This window comes from Myotis brandtii, unplaced genomic scaffold, assembly GCF_000412655.1.
Source record: "Myotis brandtii unplaced genomic scaffold, ASM41265v1 scaffold806, whole genome shotgun sequence".
NCBI classification, from domain to species: domain Eukaryota; kingdom Metazoa; phylum Chordata; class Mammalia; order Chiroptera; family Vespertilionidae; genus Myotis; species Myotis brandtii.
This window is the reverse complement of record NW_005371249.1, coordinates 125,122-139,499: the sequence shown is the minus strand read 5'-3', so window position 1 is coordinate 139,499 and position 14,378 is coordinate 125,122. Positions and strand designations below refer to the sequence as shown.

At 46.4% G+C, this 14,378-nt stretch overlaps 1 protein-coding gene across 4 annotated transcripts in view; it reads left to right on the top strand.

Moving 5' to 3' along the window:
* ALDH1B1 (aldehyde dehydrogenase 1 family, member B1) overlaps nt 1-14,378 on the top strand; it is a 211,716-nt gene that overhangs the window by 78,981 nt on the left and 118,357 nt on the right. For 3 of the 4 annotated variants that reach the window (XM_014531535.1, XM_014531533.1, XM_014531534.1), the window contains one exon: nt 3,565-3,816. The exons of the other annotated variant lie outside the window; for it this stretch is intronic. The gene's annotated coding sequence lies outside the window, so the exon portion shown is untranslated. The remainder of the gene's footprint in view (nt 1-3,564; nt 3,817-14,378) is intronic. 4 annotated transcript variants of the gene reach the window in all.

The following is a 14,378-nucleotide window of genomic DNA, read 5'->3' as shown; positions in this document are numbered from 1 at the left end:
GGGGGGGGGGAGGGGGGGGGGGGGGGGGGGGGGGGGGGGGGGGGGGGGGGGGGGGGGGGACTGGAGAGGGTAGCGGGAGGAGCAGCCTTTGTAGCTTTCCTTCCAGGACTGGTTTCTATCAGAGCAAGTACCTCATCCCCCCCCACCCCCATCCCCGCCCCAGCAGCAACAGGCTGGTGGGGGGACCCGCCAGTTTCCTGGTGGGTCTACTTCCCTTGGGAGGCTTAGCAAGCCCTCTCATAGCACTCATTAAGACAGCCGAATAGAAACATTTTAAAAAGCAAGATAAAATCCTCGAGGAGAAAAACCAACCAAACAAACCCCGCAACTTCCAGTTAAAATGCGGCCCCATCACTCTAACTCTTCTGTCATCCATCAGTGCCGAATCTAAGCCCTTCTCATCTCCACAGTTCATAGAGAACTCCTATCAGGCCTCCCAGAACATGGTCTTCAGGGTCCAACATTTTTGCCTTTGATGTTCCTGGCCCTTCTCCTCACTCTCCAGTGCAGCTGCCATAGCCAGACCTCCCGGACCCCACAAGGATGAGGGACAAACAGCTGGAGAGGGGAGTGAGGCAGTATCCCCTCCAGAGCTCCAGCTGCCCCTCCTCTCACTTCAGAGGCTCACAAGGAGGGGTGAGTTGTCACCTTGGTGGGGTAGTGGTGGCCCTGCTCCTGGTCCTTCCAGTAGGAGATGATTTCTTAACTGATTTATTTATGGCCTGGCCCTTTCTTCATCTTTCTGATTAATAGTCTAGTTGGGGGTTCTGGGAAATTTACATCCAATTGTTACCATAGCAACCAGCTCTCTGCACAGGATCCCGTAGAAAATGCGTTTTGGGTCTTCTGAAGGAGCTGGGGTTTACAAGGATCTCAGCATCTACCACGGCAGAATGGGCAAGATGATGTGTGACCGATATGAATAAGAATTATGAGCAGGGATATGAGATGGTCTCGCCTCGCCGTAAATTGGGAAAGACAGTTTTAGCGCCTTCCCTCTTCCCTTTTCTTTTTCTATCACTGGACACCTCTCCCCCTCAACATCCCCTCCTAAGTCCCCAGAAAGTTAGTTCTCCGCAGGCCAAAGGCAGGACCAGTTCATTGAAGTTGTGAGGAGGCCCATTTCCTTTTCAGCAAAAGGAAGAATTTGTAGCAGGCAGACCACCTGAAGATGTAATTGACAGCCTTGAGACGTAGTGATCTCCCACCTCTGGAGGTGTGTGAGGGGCTCCTGTCAGGGGGCTCTAGAGAGGATGGCATGAGGGTGGTATATGTGGAACCTCTGGGTCCCTTTCAGCCCTGGGATGGGGAGTTGAACTGAGCCTGCTTGTGCGACCAGCTCTCGCCTCTCCCCTGGCTAAGAAAAAGGTCAGATTTGGGAATTTAACTCCCTGGGCACCTGGGATGTCCTGTGTGTCCTCATCAAGATGACTTCATTCTCTGATGAGGGGAGGAAATTCAGTTTCTCTGAGAGCCCTCCCTGGGAGCGCATCTCTCAGTGAGGGCTGCTTGAGCATTGAGAATGGATTCCTTTGGCCCATGCACGGGCCCCTCTTGGGGGCTTGGGCTGGGTGTGGGGGTGGCCAGGAAGGCCCTGTGGCTGGGCCTGACCTCATGAAAGGTTATGTAGGTTATATGTCCCACCACATGGATACACTGACAGATGAAAGCGGAAAATGCTCAGCTGACAAAGTAGCATTTGCATCCCATTACTGAGCACATCACTTTTAGTACACTATAAATTAATATGCTTTTAAATAAATGCTGTGATCTTGTGATTAGCAGTTTTATTGCTTTGCCCTTTCCTTTGATATTGAAAGTGGCCACTTAATAAATGTAAAGAATTAAAATACATCACAATTAGGGTAGCTGTTTCTTTATATCTTTATTTATTAGTATACAAGCACTTCAAAAGTCAGAAGTGGCTCAGGACTCCCTCTGAGAGGCCCTACTTGCCTAGGAGTGTGTTCACCCTATATCCATCCTATACATGTATAGCTATACATCGTATGTAATCCTAGACAATAGCTGTGTGACCTTTGGCAAGTTGTCTCCGCAGCCTCAGTTTCTTCATGTGCCCCATTTGCAAAATGGTGAAAAATAACTCTGCCTTGAAGAGTTTCAAGGATGAGATAAGGTGATGTACATGAAGCACCCAGAAAAGTTTCAGATACACAAAGTTCCCAGTAGACAGTAGGTGCCCAGTAATTGGTAGCAGTGATATCATTATTTTATCCAAGTGCTAATTGGTGTCCAGGTGTTTTGATGTAGAATATTCCTAGATCTGTTATCTATTACTGTGTAACAAATCACTTTAAAATTTAGTGGCTTAAAATAACAATCCTTTATTAACCTCAAGATTCTGTAGGTCGGCTGTTTAGGTTGGGCTCAGCCAGCAGGTTTTCTGGCCTCGGCTAGGATTCCTCTTGCTCTTGTGGTCAGCTGCAGATTGGCTTTGCTGATTTTGGCTAAACTTTTCATATTTGGGGCTGCTGCCAGGACAACTGGGGTGATTCATTAACTCATCTCCCGTAGCCTCATGTGGGCTTGTTCATATGGCAGGAACAAGGGTCCCAAGAGAGCAAATTGCAGGGTGCAATGGCCCTTAAGGCTTACAATGGAAACTAGCATAATGTCATCTCTGCCACAGTGTAACGGTCAAAGCTAGTCACAGTCTCAAGGGGTCGGGCAAGAGACTCCATATCTTAATGGGAAGAGCTACAAAGTCTCATCTACAGAGCAACAAAGATTCAGGAAGAGAAATAACTGGGGTCAGTTTTGGAAACAATCTACCACAACTCACCCTTTTTAAACAAAAACCAGAGCCAGGAGTTTATTCCCTGTGTGCCCCCAGTGAGCAAGCCTCGATGAATTCTGTTCTTTCCCGTTGCGTGGTTCAAGCCTATTTTCAGATTTGTCTAACAAAATGAATTTCACACCTGGGTTACTCACCCACTAACAAACACTTTGTTCTTATCTGATGCCTGGGACAAACACCTAGACAGCCTGGATTTGTAGTTCCATTACCTAGGAGCACAGTAATTGTTAATTACTTGCTTTATTTGGTTCTGTTGCGTTTGCCAATACTCAATTACCTATGTTAGGTTTTCTTGTGATCAGTGGGGCTTATCCAATATTGCAGCTCAGCTTTGTTTTTGTCTCAGAGATGTCTTTTCCAAGAGAGTTAAAGAAAACCCTTGTTCACTAGTTTATTGAATATTAGCCTTTATCTGCTTATTTCAAAGGTTCGTATTCACGACTGCAAGGACCAAAGTGCTCAGAATGAGCTCTTAGAATCGAACAAAGGATAAGCCCCTCCTTTGCCTGATCTGGCTAAATCCCAGTGCGTGGAATAGAGGGAAGAGTGAATTGTGGGATCCTGGGGCATTCGTTTAGCTCATGCCTGAATCTCTGAGCCTGCCTTATCCCTCCTAATCCACCCTCCACATTGCTGTGAGAGACCTAACGCAGAGATCTGATCACATCACTTGTGCTAGAGTGCATTGTTGGACCCAGTTCTTCCGTTCTTCTTATACTCATGGCCTTTGTCATATGACTTTGCAGGTGCATGCCCTTGAATCTGGACTAGGCCACATGACTTCACGTGGTCAACAGAATAAGGTGGAAGGGATGACTTGACAGGTCTGAGCCCAGGCCTCAAGATACTTTGCATGTCTCCTTTTGCACGCTTGGGCCTCTGCCATGAGCAAGACATGCCCGGGCTGGCCTGGCGCTACCAGAAGGAAGATGAGACTCGTGGATAAGAGCCAAACCACCTCAGCCCAAACCAGCCAACATCCAGCTGACCCCAGATGCGTAAGTAAAAAAACACTGATTGTTGTTTTAAGCCACTGAGATTTGGGGTGTTTTATTGCAAATCAAAAGCTGATTCATGATTGTTGTACTTAAACCCCAGCACTGGTCCCGTGTAGCTTGAGGCATAAAGTCCAGAAATAACCTTCCAGCATCTGGGCCCTGCTACGTCTCCTGTCTCATTTCCCCGAGATCTCGGCCTTTTCACTTTACACTTTGACAGTGACCCCAAATGCAGTTTTTCAAATGCATCATGCTGGTTCACATGTCTGTACCCTTGCACCTGGTGTGCCTTTGGCCTGGAATGCCATTCTCCTCTCTTTTGCCTGGAAAACTCCTATTTGTCTGTCAAAACCCAACTCAGGCATCGTCTTTTCCAAGAAGTCTCACTGTACTCTCTCATTGTGGTAAATCATGCTCACTTCTGTGAGATGCCTGGACTCACATTTATGTCTGTTGTGACCGTGGGACTTGATAGTATGATATGTGTTCTTTTTATTTTATTTTTGCCCATCTTTGCCGCCTATCAGACTGATTCACTTAACGACGGACAGACTTAATTTGTCAGTGTATTCTCAGTGCCCAGAGCAATGCCTGGCTCCAGCAGTGCTTGGTGAATAAACGGGGTGCTGGGATCCCTCCTAGCTCAGGAAATTGCCAACAATGGGAAGGCAATCATTTCTTGCTTCCTTTCTCCCCACCCCCCAAACCAACCCCCAAACTCACATGATGGAATTCATGTCTTGTCCTTGCACTTGTGGCCTGACTCCACTGTAGGGGGCACTCAGGTGCTTAGTGAACGCATAATTCCTTGGTCCTTTGGGTCTCCCTGCTGGGCTATGAGCTCCCCCAGGGCTGAGTCTGTATTTGGCCACCTCTGTGCCCGTGGTGCTGGCACCAAGCCCATACACCGCCGTTTCAGAAAACACATTTATTCAAAATATTCATGTTTCTGGAACATCCCTCAAGTGGCAGGCACTGTTCTGGAAGCTTCGGATAGGTGGTTAACGAGATAGACCTGGTCCACCCTTCCCGGGCAGAGCATGCATTCCCAGTGGGGAGACAGGAAAATGAAGAGTCACAACTTAGTTCAATAAAAGGTGGTTTCTGTCTGTCTGTTCCCATGGCTGGGGAATTTTCTTTGTATTTGGAGGTTATGTTTGTGTCTGACTTAAAAAAGCCACTTGTGAAAAGTGCTCAGGAAGCCGAGGGGCACCTCTGAGCGAGAGCATTAGTTCTCCAGAAGGTTGACCTCTGTGACACAACCAGAGGTCAGAACCGGCTGCTGCTGCCTTACGGCCGGCACCCAGGGTGTGGGGTGAGGGCCGAGAAGGGGCGATGGTGCAGAGGGGGAAACAGTGGCAGTTTTCAGTATGAGCCCTATTCTGAATGGCTCTAGGGCATATTCCAAATCGCAAGTGCTAATTTGCGACCAAGCCGTTTTTCACTCGGACAACTTTATATATTGTGCTCCAGGGTGAGTAGTATCGTGGATGTATTTACTTAATGATGTGGGGGAGGCCAGCCTATAAATAAAATAATTGCAACGTGTGACAAGCACTTTTTAAAGGGGCCTGAGATGAAGGTGTGTGGGGGAGGCAGGGGCCAGATGACGTTGGGCCTTGAGTTTTATTGCAAGTGCATCAGGGACCAGGGGAGAGAGGGGATGCGATTGGCACTTTAAAAATATTACTTCTGCTGCCATAGGGAGTCAATTTTTATTTAATTGAATCAAATATTTCTGGAGAGCGTCCAAACAAATTGGCCTCTAGTTCTTGAAGCCATCACCTCCCCATTCTGAATTTCACTGCCTCCTTGTAAAACTCGGGACCCTAATTTTCCAAGGAGACAAACATTCAATTTCTGGTTAGATTTGCATTAGAAAGAGACCTTAATTACTCTGATCTCTAACACCTCCGAGGAGCTGATTGAGCTTTTCAGATGCAAAGAGTGTTAATTGGCTAAGGGGCCCAGCTGAGCAAAACCCCCCACCACCATGTGTGCAAGGGGCCAGGGTGGGGGCGGGGAGAGGTCGAGAGGTGGGGAAGGGGTGCAGTGGTTCTCAACCTGTGGGTCGCGACCCCTTTGGGGGTTGAACGACCCTTTCACAGGGGTCGCCTAAATACATCCTGCATATCAGATATTTACATTACAATTCATAACAGTAGCAAAATTACAGTTATGAAGTAGCAACGAAAATAATTTTATGGTTGGGGGTCACAACATGAGGAACTGTATTTAAAGGGCCAGAAGGTTGAGAACCACTGGGTTAGAGAGAGGAGGGGACACCTCACCTTTGTCAGGTTTCCTGGAGGGAGGTCTGCACCAGAGAATGAGGGGAATCAACAAAGCGGTTTTGCTAGCTTTCAATCCTTTGAATCTCTTCCTATCAGTCCTTGCAGTTCCAAGGCACTCCCAGTGCCTCCAGGAGGCACCCCACCTCCATTCCCAGCTCAGGATCTCCCATATCCCCTCCCGGGCAGACTGTGCTTCTCTGGGCTCCTGGTTTCTAATTACAGCACTTTCCACACGGCATTGGGGGTCTGTCCAATTGGAGGACAAAGACCATCTCTTGAAGCTTTGCCTCCTTGCACAGTCCAAAGTGATGCTCAGGAAATGTGAAATGGATAAATAATAGAACAAATAATAATAGGAAGAATGTTACTAATAAGATAATAGAAGCCAGCACATATATAGGACTTCCTGTGATTCTGTGCTGTTTAGTCCTGTTTTCCAATTTCTGCCAGAGCAAATGTCTGACATGAATCACCATTGATAGTTATAGATTTGTGAGATTATTTAATATTTACCACCCCATCAGGACAAGAACTCCTGTCCATTTAATTGAACATTGATAGAATGAGTAGACGGAAAATCAGTGAGACTATAGAATCAAGCAACTTGACCCAACCGGCATGTATTGAACACTCTTCCTAACAAAAGCAAATACACATTCGTATCAAGTGCATACGACACACTAAGACAGACTGTATTTGGGGCCTCAATAAATGTAAAACAATACATTTAAAACAATTCACTTTATACAAATATTTCCTCAGATCACACTGGAATTAAATTATAAGTCAATAACAGAAAGATTTCTGTAAAATCTGCAAATGTTTAGGAACTAAATAACACTTTACTTCTAAGTAACCCATGGGTTGAAAAAAGTGAAAAATGAAATGAGAAGATATTTTGAACAGAATGAACTGAAAAGACAACATCAGAACTTGTGGGATGCTGCTAACGCAGTTACTTATGAGGATGTTTAGAGCACTAAGTGGGTGTATTAGAAGAAAGAAGTCTCAAATCAATGACCTCAGCTCCCATCTTAAGAAACTAGAAAGGGGAGAAAAAATAAAACCCAAATAAGCTGAAGAAAGGAAATAATAAAGATCAAAGTGAAAACCAATGAAATAGACTATCGAAAAACAGTAGAGAGAATCAATGGAAATAAAAGCTGGTTCTTTGAGAAGATCAGTAAGAATGATAAATCTCCAGTTTGACTGACCAGGGAAAAAAAAAGAGAAGATATAAATTTCCTACATCAGGAATAAAAGAGGTGCTATCACTACATCTTCTCCAGATAAAGAAAGGATAAGAAGAGACTATTATGAACACCTTTATGCCAATAAATCTAACAGTTTAGTTGAATTGGGCAAATTCCTTGAAGGACACCTATTACTAAAGCTTACTCAAGGATAAATTGTTAACTTGAATAACCCTTTATCTATTAAAGAAATTGAACTTATAAATTACAAAAACTTTCCCACACTGATGAGTTTCTACAAAACACTTAAGAAAGACATAATACTAAGTCAACTCAAATTCTTCTACAAAGTTTTAAGGAACAGGGGAAAGGAGATATTTCCCAATCCATAACCCTAATTGTGGTTATGGTTTCATGGGTATATACCTATGTCAAGCCTTATCAAATTGTATACATTAAATATGTACAGTTTATTATATGTCAGTTATATGTTATAAAGCTGTTTGCACCCCCTCCCACACACACACATATACATACACACACAAAAATTCCTGAGGCCTGTCCTAGGTCTGCTGATTCAGACTGTGTGGAGGAGACTTTTGACATGGTTTTGTGCTGATTCAGACTGTGTGGAGGAGACTTTTGATCATGGTTTTGTAATTCTGATGCACACCACAGGTTGAGAGTGACAGCCCCATGACCTTGAAATTCTTTCCTGTGGCCTATGAGGCTCCCCTTCTCCTCTTCATGCTTCCCTCGAAAGCTTTACCTCTTCTCCTCATTTTTTTTTTTTTTTTTACTCCAGCTGTCTGTAGTTCCCTGCAGGTACATGCTCTTTTATCTTTGCAGACACTGTGCCCTTTCTCTAGAATACCTCGTGCTCTTCTGTAGTTGAGTAATTCCTACTTGTGCTTCAAAACCCTGCCCAGGTGGCACCTCCTCTGAGAATCCTTCCCAGATACACTGTACTCCCGCTGAGGCTTTCTCTGGGGACCTCTTTGAACTTTAATTTCCTGATCTGTAAAGTGAGTTTAAAAAGAATACTTACCTGGGAGGATTGTTTTGAAGACTTAATGAGATAACAGATAAAAATATTTAATACTAGTGGCCCAGTGCACGAATTTGTGCACATTGAAAGGAAATTAATTAGAAGAAATATTTAATATCGCTACTCGTCCTTTCTCTATAATAGAAGTGTCAACCAAATTCACGATTGACAATGACACATCAAAACACATGTGCAGTTGGCACCAGCGAGAGCTTTATATGTATCGTGCATGCACGAGTCAACTTAGCCTTTTATAGATATAGAATAAACTTGCTTATTTAGACCTGCTTTCTGATTTAGCTAAACTTTTTCCAGCCCAGTGAAGCACTCCAACTTCTCTTTCAGGTAATTGTCAGCAACAAAGCAGTAAATATCAACACGAAGCAGATTATTATTGTAGATCATGCAGGGCGAACAAGAGTAGAATATTTAACTGCAGCAGTGTTTGACTATATTCTGCACAGTGAGAAAAGCAGAAGAAATTTTCAAGGTCCACCATTTCTTACTTCTTTACAGTCGGGTCAAATTTCTAAGCTTTCTAAATCTTCATTTTCTGGCTAATGAAAAGAAAATAGGATTCCACCAAGTCTCCTATCTACCTACTCCAGGACTTTTGTGAGGATCAAATGAGATGAGGCACAGGAAAATGCTTCACCGACATTTGGTTAAAGTGTAAAATGTTCCCACCTGGCTATAAAGCAAGTTGTGTTCCTGGGCTGAAGAAACTCCAAGGAAGCTAGTCGCTAGGGAGCGGAAGCTGGGCGTTGCTACGTGATGTCATTACCTGGAGCCCACAGTGACCGTTTCGGTCTGGGCTGGGCTGTGGGCTGCATTTTGCGCCATGGGGTCTTGGCAGTGCCTGCTGCGATTTGGTGGGCTGTCGCTCCAGGGTGGTGGCAGGGCCTGTGTCCCACTTGGGGAAAGCCGAGTGTTGCTTTGTGGGCGCCAGGTCCGCAGTGCCATTTCTCTGTAAATGGCCAGTGCACATCACAGCAGCTCCTGCGTTGAGTGTCTGCCGCCTGGTGGTCAGTGCGTGTCATAGTGACTGGTCGGACAGACAGCATATTAGCCTTTTATATATATAGATAGTTCTTGGTGTATATTAGAATTCAACAAATGGTGACACTGTTGTTGTGGCTCTTACTGTTATTATTGCTCATCATTGTCAGAGCCCTCTGAACACATCCTGCATATCATCCCACACACTGGTGGCTGCTGTCTGATTTTCCTCCCCTAGACTGTGACTTTCCTGAGTGTACCATAGGCATTCAGTTAGTTCAGCCCACAAACATTTGTTGAGCACTCCCTGGTTGTCACCCTCTCCCAGGTGCTGGAGACACAAAGATTAGGAGGAAGAGAATGGACATCAGTGAAGAAAGCAGACTGGGGAGTATAAGGAATACAGACTTCTAAGCCATTGTTCCATTCTTCTAGCTGTGTGACTTTGGGCAAGTTACTTAACCTCTCTGTTCTTCAGTTTCCTCAGTTATAAAATGGGGGGAAAGAATGCCTATCTTACTTGGTTGATGTGTCTTTTTATTTTACTTTAAAACACATTGATAGTTTTGCTCAAATCAGCTGATATCTGTAAAACACCAAAAAAAAAAAAAAGACACTGAATATCCATTGGATCTGGCAATTAGCAGGGCATCAGAGGTGTGGAGAGAACTGTTTTAGAGGAGGCAGAAGCCAAAGTGCCAGGATGGAAGGGCGAGTGACTCTAAAAGCGAGAAAGGGAAGTGGAGACAGCTCCTTAGAGCTATTACGATGAGAACAGGAGCAGCAGGAGGGTGGTGGCTGGATGGGGAAGGGTGTGCACGGGTGCTGAGAGACCAAGTGTTATGATGTTGAAGGGAAGGTGCCAATAGGATGGGAGTGACTGCGGGTACAGGAGAGAGCCAGGACAGAAGGACAGAGCGAGGGGAAATGACTGCGTGCCTGTAGGTACAGCAGGAGGTGAGAAGTGGTCAGGCAGGGAGGGAGGGAATTCCATGCTCTTGGTGGAGCAGATTCGTCTGTGGAGGGAGGAGGGGAGGTATAGGGGTGTGTGTTGGGGAGGGCTGGAGAAGTGTGAAATCGCTCTTGAGGGGTTGGGGGAGAGTTATAAAAGACTGTCAGGCCTGCTAAGCAGAGACCAGAATTTGGAAGGGTGCCAGCCTGTGGGGAGGGGGAAGGGACGTCGATTTACCTGCAGCTGCAGCCACTGGGGTGGAGGTGGTGAAGGTGGGGGTAGCATTGCTTCGGGATTGGGCTAGCTTACTTGTAGGAGGACCAGTTTGTCTCAGTTTGCCTGGGATTGTCCAGGTGGTAAAACTGAACAATCTGGGAAACCCCCTCAGGACAGTTAATCACTCAACTGGGCAGAACGGTGACAACCGGGGATCCGAGGGCTGTGAGAAAGCTGGTTCCTGTGGTCTGCACCAGGGTGGTGGGGTGGCTGCAGGGGGTGGAAGAGTGGGCCAGATATGGGAGTGGAGGGTTGGGAGGGAGGTTAAAGGACCTAAAGGTGTTACTCTCCCAGGTGCCTGGCCTCCTGAGGCACTAAATATTTTTTTCAGAGACTGCAATACCAAATGTTTACATGCTACTTTACATTTTTGCCATAGCCATATAGCTTCTGTGTTAACTTAATATTCTTTAAAATCGGTTCCTTAATAAATATATCTTAAAACAGTCTCTGTCCTATGTGGAGAAGAACAAAGAAACCACACACACCACCACCAAACAGGAGTTGGATCCTGACTGGATCTGTTGCCTGACAAAGGAGCCGAGCCCCAGGCTGCTCCTTCTCTGTTAACCTGGGAGCCAGCCGCGCCCGTACTAGAGAGCATTCAAGATGTGCTGCGCCAGACCTAGTCCTTGAGCTGCTCTGAGATGGAGACTTGAAAGGGGGCGTAGCTTTCCTGTGTTACTCAATTCTGTGTTCCGTTGCTACCTGAAGTCCTCTTGCACGCCTCATTTTGGAAAATGCTGTGGTCGAGTATTGAGACTGTAGGTTCTCTTCATGTTCTCTAGAGTCAACAACAGCTGTGCATTTAAATACCAAGAAGCCTTTTTTGTGGTGTTTTCTGAGAGGTCATGTATAGTCTCAAGATTATTAAGCTGAAAAGGTTCCTGAGGACTCAACTGATCTGAACCCCCCCTTAACACCCCCCGCCCCACACACACCACCCGCTGAAACTGAAGCCCAGAGAGGGCTGGGATTCACACAGGGCAACACAGCACCAGCCCTCCCAGCTAGGCTATCACACCTAGTCGGCTGCTTTTCCCAGTCTTTCCCCACTCTGCCTTCCGAGACAGTTTTGCTTCTTGATTTCTGACTTCTTGTCAGCTGTGATTAATGAGGAAGGCTCCTGCATACATGATTTTCAGCTGTACCCAGTTTACGACAAACAGATTAGACCATTTAAGTCAGAACAATGCTATTTAGCAAAGCCGGATTTGGAGCTGGCAGAAATTAAGAAGATTAATTTAAAGGTAAAAAAAGAGTGACAATCATAGATCAACACCTGAAAAATCTTGCTGCCTGTACATATCCCTAATTGAGAAGTATGTGGAAGATTCCATCCGTGAAATTCAATTATCATGTGAGCCAGTGAAAGCAGCCTCCCCGGGGAAGGAACCAGGCAGCCCAAATCACAACGACTCCACCTGTCTGTTTCTGTGTCAAAAGAGTGAGAAAACCTGCCTGAAATATGGACGGGATGCATCAACATAATGAAAATGTCCGGGGTCCCTTTCCATAATGGGATTACTCCCAGGCTCCTGCATCAGAGGCCAGCCCAGAGAAACCTCTGAGGCTCCAATAACCCTCTGGATCCCGAGGGCTGAAGGCACAGGTACCCATTCCTGCCACCCTTGCCCCCAGCTTGGATGGGAGGTGGGACTGGACGGGGGTGGCAGACAAAAGGCGCTCTCAGGCACCCACGCCCCTTCCACTGATTAGGGGCTTCTTAACTCGAGCAATCAGCAGAGAAAACTCAGACAACTGTAATGATTACAAATGAGCCACTGGTAATTGACCCACCTTTTAATTGCAGGGAGGGATGAGTCGGTGGCAGTGGTGGCGGTGGCAGATTCGTCAGCACTTGCTTTGTGTCTCCTATTTGGCTGAGATTCACCCAGGAACACACGGCAAGCCCTGGTCTGCAGAAGAGCTGGACGCAGCTCCTTTTCAGTTAACTGCCCAGGGTGGTGGTGGTGGTGGTGGTGGTGAATAGAGACATATTCCCTACTGATGCTTAGAGGTGTACGGTTTGCCAAGTGCTTTCACAGGCAGAAACTCAGAAAATTCGACTCAGGAAACCCTGAGATAATGTCTCTCGTTATACAGATGAAGAGGCTGAGGTCCAGCAATTGGCCTCATCTGTTAGAAAGTGTATTGTTGGATTTGGATCTCCCGTGTGTGGGTGCTGCCCCATTAATGCAGAGGAGGACATGGGCTCAGTCTTTCAGGAGCTTGTGTTTTGATGGGGAGGATTCAGCACAGACTGGAGAGAGATGGTCATTGAGGGTCAGCTGTGGTAGGATCATTAGATTGGTGGTCAGACAGAGGTCAAAGATGGAAGGGACTGCAGGTTGAGGAAAACCTCCCAGGGCAGGGGTCAAGTGTGTCTTTAGCACCACTCTAGCTCCAGTGCCCAGCAATATGCTCGGCACAAAGCAGGTTTCAACAATATCGGTTGAATAAATGAATGAATAAGATAGGCCTTAAAGGCTATAAAGAATTTGGGGGAGAGCAGGTGTCGGTAATTATTGACCAGGAGAACGGAACCTGCAAATTGTAGGATATCAAAATTGCAATAATATTGGGTTTGCCGAATCCATGCTGAGTACAGACGAGCTCTGGCTGACTTTAACGATGTGGTTTGCTAATCTATTGAAATCCAACAAATCTTGGCAGCATGATCTCGTGGAGGGTGACAGGTCGCACTTTCATGTGCATCCCTCTTCTCTCAAAGTCACTGGGAACATGGCTTCCAGGACCATCTGTGCCTCCTCCAGTGACAGAGGTTCCGAAATAGTTTGTCTCTCCAAGAATGATTTTGAGTTCTAGTGGCTAGTCCCAGATTGGAGCAGGACTCAAGGAGAGGAGAACATTTAGCCAGGAGGGCAAAGGTCTGTGTTTAATTTTCAGTGAGCAATGAAAATCTATGAAGATGGCTCTCATGCTGACTGTGTACTTTGAGTCTTCAGGACCACTGTTGAAGGGAGCACATCTCCCTGTCTGAAGGGTGTGTCTAGACCAGCCGTGGGCAAACTATGGCCCGCGGGCCGGATCCGGCCTGTTTGAAATGAATAAAACTAAAAAAAAAAAAAGACCGTACCCTTTTATGTAATGTTTATATTAGTTCACACAAACACTCCATCCATGCTTTTGTTCCGGCCCTCCGGTCCAGTTTAAGAACCCATTGTGGCCCTCGAGTCAAAAAGTTTGCCCACCCCTGGTCTAGACTCTCTGCTGCTACCCAAGAGGAGCCCCCTCAACCACCCTCCCTGAGCTGGAAGGGACAGAGAACATGGCCTCATCTCCAGTCTGAACTACTGGTACATATGATCCTCACATCTGTGATCTGAGACAAGTGGGTGAGGAGCTCATGATCAACGTTAAAGTCAACAACTTCATAAAAGGTTGGAAGCAGGGAAGCAAATCTGCCTGTTCCTAACTATGGGATTCTCATTCCAACATGTAACCTCAGAACGGCAGTGGATTTATTAAGCCCTGGTCAGGAGGGGTTTGCTGGGGACATTGGATGGTCACATTCCAGGGTTGGCTGGCTCTTCTCCATTGTAATGTGTTTCCATTCCACTCTCTGACTTTCTCTGCCCTGCTCTGTGCCTCAGGGGCTGACACCACAGATTGCACTATCTCCTTTGCCCCTGGGAGTCACTGTTAGGTTTCGTCAGTGGAGGCAGCACAGGAGATTGAAGGGTGGGAGGGGGAGAGGTCAGGTACTTCTTTCCTCCCCTCTGCTCCTGTCCCCCCCCCCACCCCCCCACCCCCCGCCGCCCCCTGCACCTGCATCA